The 17,187-nt window shown below is 51.3% G+C and overlaps 1 protein-coding gene across 1 annotated transcript in view; it reads right to left on the reverse strand.

Annotated features, from left to right (window-relative positions):
* The window catches only part of LOC134947407 (uncharacterized), a 33,505-nt gene extending 33,440 nt beyond the window's left edge, over window positions 1-65 (reverse strand). Inside the window, exon 1 of the mRNA XM_063935512.1 lies at window positions 46-65. The gene's annotated coding sequence lies outside the window, so the exon portion shown is untranslated. The remainder of the gene's footprint in view (window positions 1-45) is intronic.
* Window positions 66-17,187: the final 17,122 nt, after the last annotated feature.

A 17,187-nucleotide genomic window follows, 5' to 3' on the forward strand; every position in this document is an offset into this window, starting at 1 on the left:
CAACTACAGAACTAGAATCAATGCAGAGAGAGAGCAGACACTTACCGTACTCACCCCTCCGGCATCTGACAGCTACTGAGCTGTAGTTAGTGAGTGTGATGCTAAGAACGCACCTTCCCAGGTAGCTAGGTGACACGCCCACACCTGCCGGAGGCCTCAGTACACCTTGCAGCTATTCCCTGCTGTCACAGAGCCCGGCAGCTAGCAGCACAGGAAAGCCGTGGTAATGCGGGGGTTAACAGCAGTAGTATAAACCAGAGGGTAACAGCCGGTATCTGGGGGTCTCACCTCTGTGTGACACTCTATACAGGTACAGATGGCTGCAGCACCACATCAGGTCGGAGGCTGCCCCTCCCTGAAGACTCTGGGTCCTAGTGCCCAGGGTTAATGCAGCGCAGGGGCTGTGGTATGACTTGCCGACAGTCATTAGCTGGACATGCAGCACGTCTACCCAAATGTCGGCCTGATGAACTGTCGACATACCGTCTCTGGTGGTGCAGTGGCTTCTTACCTTCTCCGGTGTCTTCTCTCGTCAGTGCTGTGATGGTCACTTCCGGCGTGGAGGTCCGATGCAGCGTTGGGTGAGTATTTTATCCCTGACCCTTCCACTAGTACCTAACCCACTACACCAACAGGCCTGTGCCGTGAGGTCTCGGAGTAGTCATTAAGTTCTATCCTGAGACGGATGCGGCTCATATCGCTAGTGCGTCTCTGAACGCAACATCCATGTGATAAGATGCTAATGCCAAAGGGGGCATCTGAGGGGAAAAGATGCGTACTGCTGGTATCTGAGATCCTAGAGCTGCAAAACCGTCGGCCACCTGAGTGCTGCCAGACCCTCAGCCATCCAAGTGCTGCCAGACCATCAGCCGTCCAAGTGCTGCCAGACCATCAGCCGTCCAAGTGCTGCCAGACCATCAGCCATCCAAGTGCTGCCAGACCATCAGCCATCCAAGTGCTGCCAGACCATCAGCCATCCAAGTGCTGCCAGACCATCAGCCATCCAAGTGCTGCCAGACCATCAGCCATCCAAGTGCTGCCAGACCATCAGCCATCCAAGTGCTGCGCTGCCAGACCATCAGCCATCCAAGTGCTGCCAGACCATCAGCCATCCAAGTGCTGCCAGACCATCAGCCATCCAAGTGCTGCCAGACCATCAGCCATCCAAGTGCTGCCAGACCATCAGCCGTCCAAGTGCTGCCAGACCATCAGCCGTCCAAGTGCTGCCAGACCATCAGCCATCCAAGTGCTGCCAGACCATCAGCCATCCAAGTGCTGTGCTGCCAGACCATCAGCCATCCAAGTGCTGCCAGACCATCAGCCACCCAAGTGCTGCCAGACCATCAGCCATCCAAGTGCTGCCAGACCATCAGCCATCCAAGTGCTGCCAGACCATCAGCCATCCAAGTGCTGCCAGACCATCAGCCATCCAAGTGCTGCCAGACCATCAGCCATCCAAGTGCTGCCAGACCATCAGCCATCCAAGTGCTGCCAGACCATCAGCCATCCAAGTGCTGGCTGCGCTGCCAGACCATCAGCCATCCAAGTGCTGCCAGACCATCAGCCATCCAAGTGCTGCGCTGCCAGACCATCAGCCATCCAAGTGCTGCCAGACCATCAGCCATCCAAGTGCTGCCAGACCATCAGCCATCCAAGTGCTGCCAGACCATCAGCCATCCAAGTGCTGCGCTGCCAGACCATCAGCCATCCAAGTGCTGCCAGACCATCAGCCATCCAAGTGCTGCCAGACCATCAGCCATCCAAGTGCTGCGCTGCCAGACCATCAGCCATCCAAGTGCTGCGCTGCCAGACCATCAGCCATCCAAGTGCTGCCAGACCATCAGCCATCCAAGTGCTGCGCTGCCAGACCATCAGCTATCCAAGTGCTGCCAGACCATCAGCCATCCAAGTGCTGCCAGACCATCAGCCATCCAAGTGCTGCGCTGCCAGACCATCAGCCATCCAAGTGCTGCCAGACCATCAGCCATCCAAGTGCTGCCAGACCATCAGCCATCCAAGTGCTGCCAGACCATCAGCCATCCAAGTGCTGCCAGACCATCAGCCGTCCAAGTGCTGCCAGACCATCAGCCGTCCAAGTGCTGCCAGACCATCAGCCGTCCAAGTGCTGCCAGACCATCAGCCATCCAAGTGCTGCGCTGCCAGACCATCAGCCATCCAAGTGCTGCCAGACCATCAGCCACCCAAGTGCTGCCAGACCATCAGCCATCCAAGTGCTGCCAGACCATCAGCCATCCAAGTGCTGCCAGACCATCAGCCATCCAAGTGCTGCCAGACCATCAGCCACCCAAGTGCTGCGCTGCTAGACCATCAGCCATCCAAGTGCTGCCAGACCATCAGCCATCCAAGTGCTGCGCTGCCAGACCATCAGCCATCCAAGTGCTGCCAGACCATCAGCCATCCAAGTGCTGCCAGACCATCAGCCATCCAAGTGCTGCCAGACCATCAGCCATCCAAGTGCTGCGCTGCCAGACCATCAGCCATCCAAGTGCTGCCAGACCATCAGCCACCCAAGCTGCCAGACCATCAGCCATCCAAGTGCTGCCAGACCATCAGCCATCCAAGTGCTGCCAGACCATCAGCCATCCAAGTGCTGCCAGACCATCAGCCATCCAAGTGCTGCGCTGCCAGACCATCAGCCATCCAAGTGCTGCCAGACCATCAGCCATCCAAGTGCTGCCAGACCATCAGCCATCCAAGTGCTGCGCTGCCAGACCATCAGCCATCCAAGTGCTGCGCTGCCAGACCATCAGCCATCCAAGTGCTGCCAGACCATCAGCCATCCAAGTGCTGCGCTGCCAGACCATCAGCTATCCAAGTGCTGCCAGACCATCAGCCATCCAAGTGCTGCCAGACCATCAGCCATCCAAGTGCTGCCAGACTATCAGCCATCCAAGTGCTGCCAGACCATCAGCCATCCAAGTGCTGCCAGACCATCAGCCATCCAAGTGCTGCCAGACCATCAGCCATCCAAGTGCTGCCAGACCATCAGCCATCCAAGTGCTGCCAGACCATCAGCCGTCCAAGTGCTGCCAGACCATCAGCCATCCAAGTGCTGCCAGACCATCAGCCATCCAAGTGCTGCAAGTGCTGCCAGACCATCGGCCTCTGTAAAGCAGCGAGTGATCTCTGTGCATCTATTCAGTGTGGGGAGGTGAGCAGGGGGCTGCCCAGCCGCTCGGGGAGCGCCGCGCACGCCCCCAAAATGCCGGACATCAGGCCTGTGCCGTTAGGCCATTCCCACTCGGCAGAGGCTGTGTCCCCACCGAGTCCACACTCCCTTTACAAGTCGCGCACAGCTTTGCTGCACGAGCATCCCAAATCTCCCTGTTGTAAAGTTGGGAGGTATGTACATGGCCAAAGGGCGGCCATGCTGCACAGACATAGTGCTGCAGTGTCTTACTTCCTGCGGCCATGCTGCACGGACATAGTGCTCCGGTGTCTTACTTCCTGCGGCCATGCTGCACGGACATAGTGCTCTGGTGTCTTACTTCCTGCGGCCATGCTGCATGGACATAGGACTCTGGTGTCTTACTTCCTGCGGCCATGCTGCATGGGCATAGGGCTCCAGTGTCTTACTTCCTGCGGCCATACTGCATGGACATAGGGCTCCGGTGTCTTACTTCCTGTGGCCATGCTGCATGGACAAAGGGCTCTGGTGTCTTACTTCCTGCGGCCATACTGCATGGACATAGTGCTCCGGTGTCTTACTTCCTGCGGCCATACTGCATGGACATAGTGCTGCGGTGTCTTACTTCCTGCGGCCATACTGCATGGACATAGCGCTCTGGTATCTTACTTCCTGTGGCCATGCTGCATGGACATAGGGCTCTGGTGTCTTACTTCCTGCGGCCATGCTGCATGGACATAGTGCTCTGGTGTCTTACTTCCTGCGGCCATGCTGCATGGACATAGTGCTCTGGTGTCTTACTTCCTGCGGCCATGCTGCATGGACATAGGGCTCCGGTGTCTTACTTCCTGCAGCCATACTGCATGGACATAGTGCTCTGGTGTCTTACTTCCTGCGGCCATGCTGCATGGACATAGTGCTCTGGTGTCTTACTTCCTGCGGCCATGCTGCATGGACATAGTGCTATGGTGTCTTACTTCCTGCGGCCATGCTGCATGGACATAGTGCTGCGGTGTCTTACTTCCTGCGGCCATACTGCATGGACATAGTGCTGCGGTGTCTTACTTCCTGCGGCCATACTGCATGGACATAGGGCTCTGGTGTCTTACTTCCTGCGGCCATGCTGCATGGACATAGTGCTCTGGTGTCTTACTTCCTGCGGCCATGCTGCATGGACATAGTGCTCTGGTGTCTTACTTCCTGCGGCCATGCTGCATGGACATAGTGCTCTGGTGTCTTACTTCCTGCGGCCATGCTGCATGGACATAGTGCTCTGGTGTCTTACTTCCTGCGGCCATGCTGTATGGACATAGTGCTCTGGTGTCTTACTTCCTGCGGCCATGCTGCATGGACATAGTGCTCTGGTGCCTTACTTCCTGCGGCCATGCTGCATGGACATAGTGCTCTGGTGTCTTACTTCCTGCGGCCATGCTGCATGGATATAGTGTTGCGGTGTCTTACTTCCTGCGGCCATACTGCATGGACATAGTGCTCTGGTGTCTTACTTCCTGCGGCCATGCTGCATGGACATAGGACTCTGGTGTCTTACTTCCTGCGGCCATACTGCATGGACATAGTGCTCTGGTGTCTTACTTCCTGCGGCCATGCTATATGGACATAGTGCTCTGGTGTCTTACTTCCTGCGGCCATGCTGCATGTACATAGTGCTCTGGTGTCTTACTTCCTGCGGCCATGCTGCACGGACATAGTGCTCTGGTGTCTTACTTACTGCGGCCATACTGCATGGACATAGTGCTCTGGTGTCTTACTTACTGCGGCCATGCTGCACGGACATAGTGCTCTGGTGTCTTACTTCCTGCGGCCATGCTGCACGGACATAGTGCTCTGGTGTCTTACTTACTGCGGCCATGCCGCACGGACATAGTGCTCTGGTGTCTTACTTCCTGCGGCCATGCTGCACGGACATAGTGCACCTCAGAAGTACTGTAGGTATGTCTTATGGTCACCTTCTAGCTTTGGACAATCATTTGTAATACCAGGTAAGCAGAGGTAAGTATCTGTGCTGGTGTGTCAGTGGTCATACCTGATTTTCCTTTCGGAGCCGCCTGTCTCACCCAGATCTCACCATTGGAACCCTAGGCAGAAGGACGAAGAACCCCTCATTAAGTCACCACACATGAGGACGGTGACCACTGTTTTATTTTACGGCAAAATTCAGATTCACCGCTGTAAACTTAACTTTTTGGTTAATTTTGGAGTGAGAAGGCAATGTCCATCACAGAAGCAATTATTATTACATCACACGTCAAGCGTATTAACAAACAGTAAACATGTGAACAAAGGCAAGCAGTTCAGTACAGGCGGATAGCATTGTATGCTAGGGGGTAGTTTATCATGGATTTGAGGATCCTCTGCTGTACTATGGGGGTCATTCCGAGTTGTTTGCTCGTTATTTTTTTGTCGCAATGGAGCGATTAGTCGCTAATGCGCATGCGCAATGTCCGCAGTGCGACTGCGCCAAGTAAATTTACTATGCAGTTAGGTTTTTTACTCACGGCATTACAAGGTTTTTTCTTCGTTCTGGTGATTGTAATGTGATTGACAGGAAGTGGGTGTTTCTGGGCGGAAACTGGCCGTTTTATGGGTGTGTGTGAAAAAACGCTACCGTTTCTGGGAAAAACGCGGGAGTGGCTGGAGAAACGGAGGAGTGTCTGGGCGAACGCTGGGTGTGTTTGTGACGTCAAACCAGGAACGAAACTGACTGAACTGATCGCAGATGCCGAGTAAGTCTGGAGCTACTCAAAAACTGCTAAGAAGTGTCTATTCGCAATTCTGCTAATCTTTCGTTCGCAATTTTGATAAGCTAAAATTCACTCCCAGTAGGCGGCGGCTTAGCGTGTGCAATGCTGCTAAAAGCAGCTTGCGAGCGAACAACTCAGAATGACCCCCTATATCTGGACACAAGGTGGCAGCCTGAGACCCTAATGATCCTATATCCTGCAGTACAATACGCTGTGTGTTGCAGTTACAGTATCTAGCAGTTCAAATAATAAGCCGCAGGAATAATCCGTTTCCTCAGCTTGGTAGTTGCAACCAAAATCACATTTATAGGAAGCTGGGAGTCACGCCGGCAGCAGGGTTCAGTACAGCAAGCTGGCCGGTGCAAGCAGTGTAGTGTCTCTAGTGTACAGGAGATGCTGAAATAATGGGCACACTGGCTTTTGCTGTTGTCACTGCGGTGAACCCTCTGGCCAACTGGTACAAGTCTCTCCTCAGGTGAATGAAATGGGGTTGTACTCCAAACTAAAACGCTCCCCAGTTCATTACTGTGATGCTCAATGCTTCCCGGAGTACCTGAGATTATCCCTGTGACTCTCTTTAGCTGGCTCACCGAGCAGGGGTATCAATGTCTCTCTCGTGTCTGGAGAACAGTCTCAGAGCAGTAAGGGGTTGCAGAGGAAGGGGGAGCAAACCCAGGAGCTGACAGTCCCTGATGTGGCTCGCTATTCAGTGACTGGCGCTTCTTAGAGCTGGAATTCACTGTAGGATTAACGGATAGGGTGAGGAGAATTGGGGTTTGCAGATACCTGACAGCAGCTGATGACCGTCCTTCCCACCTTCTTCGTTCTGTAGGGGCAGCTCCATACTTGCCTACCCTCCCTCATTCTGCAGGAGACTCCCTGAAATAGCAGCGATCTCCCTCACTCCCTGAATAGACCAGCAATCTCCCTAATTATGTGATAACCCACTTGTATTAGGTATGCAAGATCTGCAGTCACTGTGTATAGTACATCACCCTTACCTTGCCCCGGCTGGTCATGGGTTCAGGCACAGTTACCAGAGGGTCCCCTGAAGAATCAGGTCTTTAACTACAAGTACATTGTGGGTGTGGACTACAGGTGTCGGTGCAGCGCATAAAGAATTGGGCGCCAGCCCATCTCAGATAAACAGCATAAAGTTTATTCAAACATCAAACAAGGAGATTGCAGGGATAACTTGTGAACACTCCTCCAGCACAAAGCATAAGTTACAGTGGATCACACATCAGGGCACCTCCTCCAGCGCATCGCTTAGTCGCAGCGGCATATACATGGCAAACAGCATTACGTACCAGGGCATTCTGTGACCAGTAGTGCTACACATCAGGTGACCGTCTCTCTCTCTCTTACTTAGCGAGGATTCTTTTCCTTGGGGGCGCTTACTCACGCCGCGTGGCTTTCCGACCACTTCACCCAGATACCTCTCGAGATACTTTTCCATGGGGGGCGCTTACTCACGCCGCGTGGCTTCCGACCACTTCACCCAGATACCTCTTGAGACTCACACCATTAGCACACTTTTCTCCTGGCATCACCCTTTCACTGGATTCTGCATACTGCTGCTCTTACGCTGCGATGTCTCCCTCTGTCATCAAGTGCTTTGCTGTGGCTGGCATCACTCCCCACCTAAACATGTGGGGAGCCCTCACTGGGGCTACATCTTTCTGGCTAATCCACCTCACTGTCTGCTCACTCTCCTCACTGACTGTCCTCTCCCTAGGCTGCTGCAGGACAACCTTTTTATAACCCTGCATTCCCAGGTACACCTTCTATCTGGGATTTCCCGCTCTGTGTTTCCCGCTCTCAGTTTCCCGCTCTGAGTCTGCAAATGAGTGAGTCGTGCCCTTTGCATTTTGCAGACTAATCTGTATAGCTATGAGCTGTGCTGTTAACTCCTTCTGTGCTGCAAGCCGTAGGCTGCTGGCACAGTGCTATGCAACTCCAGCAAACATTTTACTTTTATTAAAGTCATACTGGCACCTGTAGTGCTACAGTTGATTTGGGCTGCAGTTTCAGGGTATCACATGCACCCCTGCTGAAATCTTGCGTGTCCTCACGCAACAGCAGTTTTCAACATAACATATAATGACAGTACATGTGACAAAAAAACAACAATCACATATTCAGGAAAACATGGCATGTCAAACATCACATTACATACAAATCACATATTCTGTTGCGGTTTTGAAATTAATTACAGTCCAGAGTCACATGTGATAGTAAAATGTTCCAGACATCTTGTGGCAATTGCGCCAAACACAGAGAACCTGCCCTCGCCTGCCCTTGTCTCCCCCCACGTCTGGGTCAAAAGAGACAGGTGGCTCTCGTGGGCCCCTCCCATTAAACAAGTTTCTCCAACTTTAGGAAAATAGATATAGGGGACTACATTCCCCTTGCGATCCTTGGCTCTTTCGGACACTCAGAAATGGCCAAACACAGTGCCCCCAAGGGTGTTGCTCCGACCGGGTGCACTGCATAGTCCCGATGTCCTGTTACATGAGTTCCACCTCCACAAATATTGCCCTTAGAGCCCCACGTTGGTAACCATGGTTGCTCGTATCCTGTTCGTGACGCCAACTGTGATAACCCACTAGTATTAGGTATGCAAGATCTGCAGTCACTATGTATAGTACATCACCCTTACCTTGCCCCGGCTGGTCATGGGTTCAGGCACAGTTACCAGAGGGTCCCCTGAAGAATCAGGTCTTTAACTACAAGTACATTGTGGGTGTGGACTACAGGTGTCGGTGCAGCGCATAAAGAATTGGGCGCCAGCCCATCTCAGATAAACAGCATAAAGTTTATTCAAACATCAAACAAGGAGATTGCAGGGCTACATCTTTCTGGCTAAATTCACCTCACTGTCTGCTCACTCTCCTCACTGACTGTCCTCTTCCTAGGCTGCTGCAGGACAACCTTTTTATAACCCTGCATTCCCAGGTACACATTCTATCTGGGATTTCCCGCTCTGTGTTTCCCGCTCTCAGTTTCCCCCTCTGAGTCTGCAAATGAGTGAGTCGTGCCCTTTGCATTTTGCAGACAAATCTGTATAGCTATGAGCTGTGCTGTTAACTCCTTCTGTGCTGCAAGCCGTAGGCTGCTGGCACAGTGCTATGCAAGTCCAGCAAACATTTTACTTTTATTAAAGTCATGCTGGCACCTGTAGTGCTACAGTTGATTTGGGCTGCAGTTTCAGGGTATCACAATTACACCTCACCCCCATTATGTAGCTGTTACATTCAGGGTGAAACAAAGAAATCAGACATAGATTCATTCACATGGGATCATCAGCGCCATTTCCCTGCATTGGTATAAGGCACAGTGATCCCTATGGCTACATACATTATAAATAAGGTTTCTCGTGGCCACTTACAGTACATGGACAAACAATACACAAACAAATCCTGCAAAATATCAGAGTCTTTTCTTCAACAAGTAGATCTCACTAACTCTTGGGATTTACATTGGATGTAAGTCATTGTATGACACGCCTGTCACATGTAGCCGTACACGTCCGCGCTGATAGGTGTTACCGTCACATCTCCCTGATATGTTTTATCATAAGTAGACACGTATGGGCAGCTCAGCGTAGTTCTGCCTTACGCGGCTCCGTCTCTCTCTCACTGTGGTGGGCTCTGTCATAAGCGGCTCTTTCCGGCCCCCGGCGATCACCTCAGGGCTTCCCTTGGCTTTATGCACGGCTCCGCTCACTGCTCCCGCCGCCTCCCTTCAGCCACTGGTGCCGTCACAGTGCCGCCCAGCTCCTCCCCTCCTCAGCGTCTGTCCGGTCCCTCCCCGGCAGCAGCACAGAGAGGTCCCCTCAGTCTGTCTCCGTGCGCAGCGTCATCACTCGGCTCCTCCCGGACTCCGGCTGGAGCAGCTCACTCCCCGCCGGTGTCCTCAGCGCACCTCACACCAGCTCTCGGTGCGAACCCCGCCTCCAGGGTTCCCGCACGGAAAGCACCTCCTCCCTGCAGTCCATTGACCAATCACGGGCTTTCTCTCTTCCCGCTCTGTGAATGTAGCGGCCACAGTCCCCTGGGTCCTGAAGCCCTCCAGATTGCTCCCACTGATGATGTCAGTGTTAACCCATGTTGTGCCAGCAGCCTGTTTCATGTTACAGCGATCCCCCTTCTAAGGTGACAGGGACCTCTGTGCCAGTCATTCATTAAGAGGGGCAGCCAGGTATCACACATTTACCGTAGACTGCCAGAGATGGAACCAAGAGGATGAGCTACTACGAATCTCTGGCGCTCAGGAAAGGGTTAAATAATGAAGAATAATATCGTATTCTACCCTCACAACAGCAATTCATCCTCATTAGGCACTGGACGTCTGTGGTGTTCGCTGGACGCAAGTCGTTGGCTGAAGGTCATAAGGGCACTACACATTTGTCGATCCGCTGCCAAGCTGCCCGACGGTGGATACGTCTGACGGGCGACCCGGCGGCGGGGGGCAGTGACGGGGGGAGTGAAGTTTCTTCACTCCCCCAGTCACCCAGTTCCATAGAAGTGCAGGCAAATATGGACGAGATCGTCCATATTGGCCTGCATGTACATCCGACAGGGGACCAGCGATGAACGAGCGCGGGGCCGCGTATCGTTTATCGCTGCTGCCTCCACACTCAAAGATATGAACGGTATTAATGAACGAGATCGTTCATATCTTTGACTGATATCGCCCGGTGTGTAGGGCCCTATTATTGTGCTCATCCAATTATTCCCTCAAATAGCGTAATATAGAGTATTCCATCTACTATATCTCACTCAGGAATACTTTTCTTTAATTCTGAATAAATTCTATTACAATCCCATTATCAGTTTACAAAGCTCCTATAGAACGTCACAGCAGCAAAATAATAAAAATGCAGATGCTCCTGACTTAACGACCTACCTGTGACTTACCACCAGCGCTCCGACCAGCTGGAAACGCGCTGTACGTTTTCATTTTATTGGTGCATTATTTTTATCATTTTGTCTGATTGTATATTTATGTCCTGTAATACTTACTGTACATTATGTAAGAGTTATGCAAAGTAAAACAAAGTTAACAAGTTGGAGTTTCATTTTGACCTTTTCTTTATTCAGAATAAATAAAAACGATTACCTGTATTAAGTTTGCAGCTGAGGTTAGAAGAAAAAAAAATGTCATGCACAACGGAGGAAAGGGTTCTTCACAGTAAGAGCAGTAAAGATCTGGAATTCCCTACCAGAGGAGGTAGTAATGGTGGACTTACTAAATAAATTAAAAAATGGATTAGATAAATTCCTAACTGATAGAAATATCCAGGGCTACAGCATCTAAGTGATTTATAATTTTATAAAACAGGTTGAACTCGAGGAGCATCTGTGGTAATGTAAGTGTACCAACAGAATTAAAACACCAATACAGTTAAAACAAAAAAATGTATCAGTGGTCAATCGATGGGAGAGAACTGAATAGAGGGGTCTTACTATTATAATGTAAGTCTCAGTGGTCAGCTACGCGTTTCACGGTCACCTGAGCACTTCCTCAGGTCAATCGACGCGATTCACTCCTTTACCAACAAGGTAGGGACTAAGGGACTAATTCACACCTGATCGCTAGCAGTTTTTTGCAGTCCTGCGATCAGATAGTCGCTGCCTATAGGGGAGCGTATTTTAGCTGTGCTGTGCAAGTGTGCGAACGCATGTGCAGCCGAGCGGTACAAAAAAACTTTGTGCAGTTTCTGAGTAGCCCAGAACTTATTCAGCTGCTGCGATCACTTCAGCCTGTCTGGTCCCGGAATTGACGTCAGGAACCCTCGCTTGGACACGCCTGCGTTTTCCAAACACTCCCAGAAAACAGTCAGTTGACACCCATAAACGCTTTCTTCCTGTCACTCTCCTTGCGATCGTCTGTGCAAATGGATTCTTCGTAAAACCCATCGCACAGCAACGATCTGCTTTGTACCCGTACGACAAGCCTGCGCATAGCCAGCCCTAGGCATAGGTAAATGCCTAGGGCATTTGGAATGCCTAGGGGCAAGCACAAGCAGTTTCTGCTGATTAAAATGATATGCGGCATGCCTATATTCTGTGTGTGACTGTATAGGCATACAGAATTTAGGCATGCTGCATATCATTTTAGTCAGCAGCAGCTGCTCGTGCATCCTAACCATATAGCAAAGCAAATAAGACTTTTTGGCAAAAAGTCATCTGCTGCAGGGCGTATTAAGATAAGATGTATGAGGACACATATGTATCCAAGCAGAGGCAGAGGTCACAGTGTTAGCAGCCGTGTGAGTGCTGTGTGTGGGTGGGTTGGTTGTGCAATAGTGTTCGGCATAAGTGTAATGGGCATTATGTGTATAAATGCATTAATAATGTGCGGCATATGTGTAACAGGGTACTACTGTATGTGTGTCATTATGTGTATAGGGGCACTAATGTGCAGCAAATGTGTAGGGGGCACTAAGTGTGTCATTATGTATATAAGGGCATTAATAATGTGCGGCATATGTGTAAGGGACATTATGTGTATAAGGGCGTTAATAAAGGTTGGCATAATGTGTAAGGTGCATTATGTTTATAAAGGACATTAATAATGTGTGCCATACATGTAAGGGGCATTACTGTGTGGTATTATGTGTATAAATGCATTACTAATGTGTGTCATTATGTGTATAAGGTGCTCTATTGTGTGGCGTAACGTATAGAAAGGGCACTACCATGTGGTCTAATGTGAATAAAGAGCAATACGGTGTGGTGTAATGTGAATAAGGAGCAAGTCAGTGTGATGTAATGTGAATAAAGAGCAATAGGGTGTGGTGTAATGTGAATAAGGAGCAAGTCAGTGTGATGTAATGTGAATAAGGGGCTCTACTGTGAGGAGTAACGTTTATAAGGTAAAGTGATACTACTGTGTGATGTAATGTGAATAAGGGACACTATCGTATGATAAAATGTGAATAAAGTTGCACTACTGTGTGGCGTAATTTTAATTGGGGGCACTATTGTGTGGCCATGCCCCTTCCCAGCAAGAAGATGCCCCTTTTTGGGCTGTGCGACAAATGTGCACACTGTTCTTATTTAAAATATAGGGGGCAGGAACACCAAAATGAGGACTGCTATGGCTGGGGGGTGATGGTGCTGGGAAAGGGGGGCAGGCTCAGAGGTGGAACCAGCGGCGGTGCTAGGAGGCACCAGCCAAAAAACTTGCCTAGGGCATCATATTGGTTAGGGCCGGCTCTGTGCCTGTACATTGTGGTGCATACGCATGCGCAGTTCTGATCTGATCGCAGCAAAAAATGCTAGCGAGAGATCAGGTCTGAATTAGACCCTAAGACCGATATCTGTCTACTTTTAAGAGGCGCAAAGTCCGCAGAGGCTTAAAGTTCCAGCAACAATTCACAACCAGTCCGTCAGGAACTGCAACCCCAAGCTGGTATTGTCCTGACTAGAAGACTCCTGTCACCTGAGAGATGCCCCATTAACCACTCATATGGGCCCATGGAATCTGGATTGTGACCTTCTTTGGACTGTGACCTTCTCAGTAGAGGAAATGGCATGGTAGAGATCACAGTGGTGCCTTACCTGGCCGTGTTCAAGAACAGTAACAATGACACAGCCATTAAACCATACATTAATCTCAAGTCCGTCCTTCCCCCTCCCCAGCAGTGCAACAAGGTTTTGCCAAGGTGATACATTGAGAGGTGTAGCAAGGTGTCACGGTGCCTGGAGCAAGGTATGTTTCAGCGCCCCCTCCCCTGTACTGAATTGAGGGTGTGGCCACCAGGGCCGGTTTAGACCTTGTGGCATCCAGGGTGAAAGTCCCCCCCCCCATACTCTCCCATAGGTTAAACATAGTGCGCGCCGAAGTCGCGTGGCAAAAAATAGCGTGGCTTCATAGGGAAGGGGCATGGCCACAGTTATGCCCCCTGTAGTTATGGACCCAGTAGTTGTGCCCCCTGTAGATTTTCCCCCAGTAGTTGTGCCCCCTGTAGATTTTCCCCCAGTAGTTGTGCCCCCTGTAGATTTTCCCCCAGTAGTTGTGCCCCCTGTAGATTTGCCACCAGTAGAAGTGCCCCCTGTAGCTGTGCCCAGAGTAGTTGTGCCCCCTGTAGCTGTGCCCAGAGTAATTGTGCACCCTGGTTTGTGACCCCTGTAGCTGTGCCCCTTGTAGATTTACCCCCAGTAGTTGTGCTCCCTGTAGATTTGCCCCCAGTAGTTGTGTCCCCTGTAGATTTTCCCCCAGTAGTTGTGCTCCCTGTAGATTTGCCCCCAGTAGAAGTGCCCCCTGTAGCTGTGCCCAGAGTAATTGTGCACCCTGGTTTGTGACCCCTGTAGCTGTGCCCCTTGTAGATTTACCCCCAGTAGTGGTGCCCCCTGTAGATTTGCCCCCAGTAGTTGTGCCCCCTGTAGATTTGCCCCCAGTAGATGTGCCCGGAGTAGTTGTGCCCCCTGTAGATTTGCCCCCAGTAGATGTGCCCGGAGTAGTTGTGCCCCCTGTAGATTTGCCCCCAGTAGATGTGCCCGGAGTAGTTGTGCCCCCTGTAGATTTGCCCCCAGTAGATGTGCCCCCTGTAGCTGTGCCCCCTGGTAGCGGCGCAAACACAAAAGAAAAAAAATACTCACCTGCCCCGCTCTTGCTTCCTGACTGCTGCTGGCCGCGTCTCCGCCCGTCTGACGTCAGATGTTCATGCGCGTGACGCATGATGTCACAAGCAAGTCACGGGCCGGAGGGGAGGAGGGAGGGGAGGGAGAGATTTGATGCAGCTTGGGCTTCCAGCTGTCAGTGACTGACAGCTGCAGCTGCTTGCGGTCAGGCGGAGGTTCCGGTGGAGTCGAGCTGCGGCGCCCTGCACTGTCTTGGGCGCCTGGAGCTCGAGCTCCACCGGAAACCGCCCTCCCTACGCCCCTGGATACATTGTATATAACTGAGCCCCACTGTGTACAGACAGGAAAGGGTTACATACGTCACATAATTTCCTAGTAAGCCTGACACCGCTTCCTTCTCCGAGCCCTAATACTGAACCCGCGCGCTTCCCCATTCCTACTACTGCATGGGGAAGAAAGCGCAGTGTCACATGCAGGGGGCATCTCATGCTGGATGGAGTCTCTGCGACACGTGCAAAGCATCTGTACGTCCGTAGGGTCCTTGTGTTCTGCCTTATAATTACCATTATCACCCCCTCTCAACACCCAGAACATTACCCGAGGAGCTCAGTGACTGAAGTACTGGCATGGTGATGGTGGGGACAGAGGTGGGACATAACACTTTCCCCTCCCAATGCCCCTAATGCTCTCCTGATGTAATAATATTTATATAGCGCTTTTCTTCCGCAGGACTCTAAGTCACTTTACAGACGTCAAAAACATGAGACATTACTAGTACAATGTACATAGGCATGACAGCAAGGGTATAATTCAGACCCCGTCGCTGATTAACAATTGCTAGGCAGCGATTATTGCTGATCTGCGCAGGCGTATATGCCAGTACGCTAATGTGCAAGGTCCTAACCTGTGCTCTCTGCAGAAAGCGAGGGGGAGGGGGGGGGGGGGGGCTGGCTTGCGGAGCGGACTAGCCCTGTGCTGGGCTTCCCCCCGCATGTCACAGATTTTGATCGCAAAGGTGCATTTTCTCGCACATCTACCACCAGCTCTGAATTAGGCCCCAAGTTCATAAACACACAGAAATAATAAAAAACAACTTACCTAAAGCGCATGAGGTGGGTCATGTATGGTAAATCCATAACCAATAAATATAATAATACTAATAATCACAGCAATCTATAAATAAAGACACGGACACATACATTTGGCAGAACATTGTAAGTTATTTATTTACATTTATATGTAAGAGAAAGTATGGTGGAAAAGAGGCCAAATCCACAATAACTACCAACAGTGCCGTTTTTACTGGCGGGTGAGACGTACAACTGAACGGGGTGCCCACCGCGGCACTTTTTCCCTTGCCCGACTGCTGTCATTGCTCCCCCTCCTCCCTGTCAATAGCACTCTGCTCTGGGGGCGAAGTTTTGCAAAATGACGAGTTTGCGTCATAACATCACGAGGCAACGCGTCATTTTGCGAAACTCCACCCCAGAGCAGAGTACTATGACAGTATCTTCTATGACAGGGAGGAGATGGGGCATGGGAGCCGGCTGGCTGTACACACGTGGCTGGGGCTGGCTGTACACGTGGCTGGGGCTGGCTGTACACACGTGGCTGGGGCTGGCTGTAAACACGTGGCTGGGGCTGGCTGTACACACGTGGCTGGGGCTGGCTGTACACACGTGGCTGGGGCTGGCTGTAAACACGTGGCTGGGGCTGGCTGTACACACGTGGCTGGGGCTGGCTGTACACACGTGGCTGGGGCTGGCTGTAAACACGTGGCTGGGGCTGGCTGTACACACGTGGCTGGGGCTGGCTGTACACACGTGGCTGTAAACACGTGGCTGGGGCTGGCTGTACAGACGTGGCTGGGGCTGGCTGTAAACACGTGGCTTGGGCTGGCTGTACATGTGGCTGGTAGAGATGAGCGCCGGAAATTTTTCGGGTTTTGTGTTTTGGTTTTGGGTTCGGTTCCGCGGCCGTGTTTTGGGTTCGACCGCGTTTTGGCAAAACCTCACCGAAATTTTTTTGTCGGATTCGGGTGTGTTTTGGATTCGGGTGTTTTTTTCCAAAAAACCTAAAAAACAGCTTAAATCATAGAATTTGGCGGTCATTTTGATCCCAAAGTATTATTAACCTCAAAAACCATAATTTCCACTCATTTTCAGTCTATTCTGAATACCTCACACCTCACAATATTATTTTTAGTCCTAAAATTTGCACCGAGGTCGCTGTGTGAGTAAGATAAGCGACCCTAGTGGCCGACACAAACACCGGGCCCATCTAGGAGTGGCACTGCAGTGTCACGCAGGATGGCCCTTCCAAAAAACCCTCCCCAAACAGCACATGACGCAAAGAAAAAAAGAGGCGCAATGAGGTAGCTGTGTGAGTAAGATTAGGGACCCTAGTGGCCGACACAAACACCGGGCCCATCTAGGAGTGTCACTGCAGTGTCACGCAGGATGTCCCTTCCAAAAAACCCTCCCCAAACAGCACATGACGCAAAGAAAAAAAGAGGCGCAATGAGGTAGCTGTGTGAGTAAGATAAGCGACCCTAGTGGCCGACACAAACACCGGGCCCATCTAGGACTATTGGCATTCCTGGGGAAGGAGGAAATTGACACTGAGGGAGTTGGTGGGGTGGTTTGCGTGAGCTTGGTTACAAGAGGAAGGGATTTACTGGTCA

The sequence above is a fragment of the Pseudophryne corroboree genome, chromosome 8 (genome assembly GCF_028390025.1).
Source record: "Pseudophryne corroboree isolate aPseCor3 chromosome 8, aPseCor3.hap2, whole genome shotgun sequence".
NCBI classification, from domain to species: Eukaryota; Metazoa; Chordata; class Amphibia; order Anura; family Myobatrachidae; genus Pseudophryne; species Pseudophryne corroboree.